This window comes from Rousettus aegyptiacus, unplaced genomic scaffold (assembly GCF_014176215.1).
Source record: "Rousettus aegyptiacus isolate mRouAeg1 unplaced genomic scaffold, mRouAeg1.p scaffold_m13_p_15, whole genome shotgun sequence".
Lineage (NCBI taxonomy): Eukaryota > Metazoa > Chordata > Mammalia > Chiroptera > Pteropodidae > Rousettus > Rousettus aegyptiacus.
The window spans coordinates 60,665,315-60,670,184 of NW_023416290.1; the positions used below are offsets into that span (position 1 = coordinate 60,665,315).

General features: G+C 51.7%; 1 pseudogene; it reads left to right on the forward strand.

Annotated features, from left to right (window-relative positions):
* Positions 1-3,710: 3,710 nt before the first annotated feature.
* Positions 3,711-3,825, forward strand: LOC118612318 (annotated as a pseudogene).
* Positions 3,826-4,870: the final 1,045 nt, after the last annotated feature.

The window sequence follows — 4,870 nt, forward strand, 5'->3', positions numbered from 1 at the left end:
TCCACGGTTCCGGGGGATACGGGGTTCCCAGGGGTTCGGCGGAGCGAGGGGTTCCCAGGGGTTCCGCGGAGCGAGGGGTTCTCAGGGGTTCCGCGGAGCGAGGGGTTCTCAGGGGTTCCGCGGCGAAGGGGTTCCCAGGGGTTCCGCGGAGCGAGGGGTTCTCAGGGGTTCCGCGGCAAAGGGGTTCCCAGGGGTTCCGCGGAGCGAGGGGTTCCCAGGGGTTCCGCGGACGAAGGGGTTCCCAGGGGTTCCGCGGAGCGAGGGGTTCCCAGGGGTTCCGCGGAGCGAGGGGTTCCCAGGGGTTCCGCGTACCAAGGGGTTCCCAGGGGTTCCGCGGACCCGGGGTTCCGCTTCTTGGGAATAGCACCAGAGTTTAGGGATTGAAATATTATTCCGAAGCCTCTGCTGCCATCTCGTGGCCTTTTTAGGGAATAGCACCGGCGTTTAGGGATTGAAATATTATTCCGAAGCCTCTGCTGCCATCTCGTGGCCTTTTTAGGGAATAGCACCAGAGTTTAGGGATTGAAATATTATTCCGAAGCCTCTGCTGCCATCTCGTGGCCTTTTTAGGGAATAGCACCGGAGTTTAGGGATTGAAATATTATTCCGAAGCCTCTGCTGCCATCTCGTGGGCTCTCTGGGGAATAGCACCAGAGTTTAGGGATTGAAATATTATTCGTAAGCCTCTGCTGCCATCTCGTGGAATTTTTGAGAATAGCACCAGAGTTTAGGCATTGAGATATTCTTCCTAATCCTCTGCTGCCATCTCGTGGACTCTTCGGGAATAGCACCAGAGTTTAGGGATTGAAATATTATTCCTAAGCCTCTGCTGCCATCCCGTGGGCTTTTCGGGGAATAGCACCGAGTTTAAGTATTGAAATATTATTCGTAAGCCTCTGCTGCGACCTCGTGGTCTTTTTGTGGAATAGCACCAGAGTTTAGCTGTTGAAATATTATTCCGAAGCCTCTGCTGCCATCCCGTGGGATTTTTGGGAATAGCAGCAGTGTGTCGACCATGAAATGTTTTTCCCCATCTTCTGCTCCCATCTCGTGGGCTTTTTGGGACTAGCACCAGAGTTTAGGGATTGAAATATTATTCCGAAGCCTCTGCTGCCATCTCGTGGGCTTTTTGGGAATAGCACCAGAGTTTAGGTATTGCAATATTATTCCTTATCGTCTCTGGTGCCATCTCGTGGAATTTTTGGGAATAGCACCGGAGTTTAGGTACCGAGATATTTTTCCTAATCCTCTGCTGCCATCTCGTGGGCCTTTTGGGACTAGCCCCCGAGCGATCGCCATGAAATGTTATTCCCTATCCTCTGCTGCCATCTCGTGGACTTTTTGGGAATAGCAGCAGAGTGTTGGCCATGAAATGTTATTCATTATCCTGTGCAGTCATCTGCTGTGCATTTTGGGAATAACACCTGAAAATAGGTCATCGAGTGTAGCTCATTATGAATATTCATTCTCTGCTTCCATCCGGTGGGAAATTTGGGAATAACGTGACAGGGCTGCTCAAAGTTATTTCTGCTTCTTTTTCATGTTCCTTTTGGAAATAACACCCAGGGCATGTCATTATGAAGAGTTTTTCTCTGCTGCCGTCTCGTGGGTAATTTGAAAATAACACCCAAGTGTATATCATCATTAAATTTATTTCCTGCCGTCATAGGTGGGAATTTGGGGAATAACACCGGATTGTACGAAATAAAAAAGTTTACTCTTTGCTGCCACCCGGTGGAGTTTTCAGGAATAAAACCTGGTGTAGGTTATCGTAAATATTCCTTCTGTGCCTTCGTGCATTGTGCATCTTGAGAAGAACACGAGTGTCATAAAATTTATTCTTGCTGCCATCTGGTGGGCATTCTGGGAGTAATAACACAGCGCAGATCCTAAAATGTTATCTCTGCTTCTGTGCAAGGTGCATTCTGAAAATAAACCCAAAGTAACGTCATTAGAATCACCTTTTATCTACTGCCATTTCATTTGCATCTGTGTAAAGACACGGGAGGCCACGTCATGAGGTTATTCTCTGCTGCCATTTCAAGGGCATTTCGAAAATAATATCCAGGTGTACGTGAGCACAGGATTATTTTCTGAGGCCGTCTGGTGGTTACTTGGGAATAATGCCATAGAGAATGTCATGGGGAAAAAAGTGGCGCTATCTCGTGTGCATTTAAAAAATAACACCCCAGGGAATGTCGCTATAATTTTTTTCTCTGGTGCCTTTTCCGGTTAAACTTGAGAAGAGCACAGGACCGCAAGTAATGAAAAACTGTTCTCTGTTGCCATCTCGTAGAAATTTTGATAATAACACTCAGGTGTACGGGAGCAGAAAAATTTATTTTCTGCTGCCACCTGGTGAGCATTTTGGGAATAACGCCACAGTGCGTCCCGTGAAAAGTTACCGCTGCCGCCGTCCGTCGTGTGCCTTTAAAAATACCACTCCATCGCGTGTCTCTATAAATGTTTTCTCTGTCGCCATGTCGTGTGAATCTCGGGAAGAACAAAAGTGTGTACGTCGTGAAATCCTGTTCGCCGCTGCCATCCGGAGGGCATTTCAGAAATCATACCTGCGTGTCTCTTGTGAATACTCACCTGCCGCTACACTGTGAGCATTTTCTGAATAAATCACAGCACATGTCATAAAATGCAATTTTGGGGCCATCTCACGTGCATTCTGAAAATAGACTCTGTGGAATGTCATTATGAAAAGTTTTCTGATGCCATTCCGTGAAACACAGGCGTGCTTGTCATGACATAATTTTCTGCTTTAGTCTTGTGGGCAATTGGGAAATAATATCCTACTGTAGATCCTCTCGAATACTCATTCCGTGCTGCCATCCTGTCGTCATGTCGGGAATAACACCATAGCACACGTCGTAAGCCGCTATTTCTTTCGTTATCTCGTACAGTTAGAAAATGACACCTAAGGACGTTTGGTTGAACAAAGTTCTCGTACGTGGAATCTCGTGTGTATCTTGGGATAAACAAAAAAGGACACGTCATGAGAGATTATTCTCTGCTGCTGTCCGGTGGGCATTTGAAAATAACAGGCAAGCGTACGTTAATAGAAAAAGTTACTTCCTGTTGCCATCGGCTCAGCATTTTGGGGATGACACAGGAGTGCACGTCTTGAGAAGTTATTTCTGCTACTACCTCATGTGCATTTAAAAAATGACTCCCCAGGGTGTGTTGTTAGAATTTTTTTTTTTCTGCTGCCATTTCGTGTGAATCTTGGGACTAACACAGCAGCGCATGTCTTGAGAAATTTGTTCTCTGCTGCCGTCTCGTGGACATTGTGAAAGTACCAGCGTATTCATAAATTTTGTTTTCCGCAGCAATCCTGTGTGCAGTTTGAGAATAACAGAGTGTAGACCACAATAAAAATAAATTTTCTGATGCCATCGGGTGTCTATTTTATTATAAACAGCTGAGCGATCATGAATATTCATTCTCTACTGCCATCCGGTGTCCAGAAACGATCCATGTCATCATAAAACTTTACGCTCTGCCGCCATCTGGTGGGATTTTGGGGAATAACACAGCGGCGCATCTCGTGAACAGTTCTCTCTGCTGCTATCACATGCATTTCAAATTAGCGCCCACGTGTATGTCATAAAATGTATTTTCTGCTGTGGTGCAGGCGCGGGCGTCTCCGGGGGCCGGGAGGCCAGGCTCGAAGTTTTGGGAATGCAGGCGACAGTGTTCCTGGTTACGGCTGTACCCCGCGGGACGTGCCCGATCCCGTCTGATCTTGGAAGCTAAGCAGGGTTGAGCCTGGTTAGTACTCAGATGGGAGACCGCGAATACCGGGTGCCGTAGGCCTTTGCCGCCCCCTCCTTTTGTCGCCCTCCAGCCGGGGTGCCCCTGGATGCCCCGGGCCCTCGCTCACTTGCTCACTTGGTCGTTTGCTGTTCCGGGGGTCCCGGGTAGGCGACCGAGCTTAAGGGCTGCACCAAAGTCCATGCGCCCCGCGACATCGCCCGCCCCCACCTGCTCTCCTGCAGCCAGACCTGGGCTGTTTTCTCTCCACTCTGGACCCTTCGCTTCCTGGGCTCCACGGGGGGCGGGGGGGGGGGGGGCGGCGGCGAGACTCAAGGGCGGAGGGCACTGGGCGGAAGGTGAGGTTTCGGGGCGAAGCGTTGCCTGGTGGTGTGGCCGGTGTCTCCGCGTGGTTCTGGCCAGGTCAGGCTCAGCCCCGCCGGGGAGCGCAGAGGTGGGGGTGGATCTGGTTCAGGGCCAGGTCGAAACTTATCAGGGCTGCACCTTCCTTGTTGCCCAGGTGGCCGAGAGATTGGCGAGGCACGCCTGGGCCGTGGTCCTGCCAAACGGCCAAGACGGGGAAGGCAAGTGGTGTGGGGCCTGGGCAGGTCCGGGATGCGAGAGCGCCCACCCAGTCCCTCCGCTCAGTCCCTCAAGGGCTGTGGTGCCTTAGCGCGGCTGGCTCTCGCTCCAGCCACCTCTCCAGCGGAACCCCCAGCGCTCCCCCCAAGGAGGAGGTACGGTGTAGTCGTGGGCGTCTCCAGCGGCCAGGAGGCCAGGCTCGGTCTCTTGGGGCGGCAGACGACAGGCTCTCCCGTCTAAGTCCCTACCACTCTGAATGCGCCTGAACTTGTCTGATCTTGGAAGCTAAGCAGGGTCGGGCCTGGTTATTCTATTACTTGGGTGGGAGACCATCTGGGAACGCCGGGTGCCGTAGGCTTTTGCCGCCCCCTCCTTTTGCCGCCCTCTAGCCAGGTGGCCCCTGGATGCCCCTGGGCTCTGCTCACTCACTTGCCCGCTGTCTCTGTGGTCCGCCGCGGGCGGCCGAGCCCAAGGGCGTCTCCAATGGCCGCGGGCCCGCGCCCTCACCCGCCCTCACCTGCTCTCC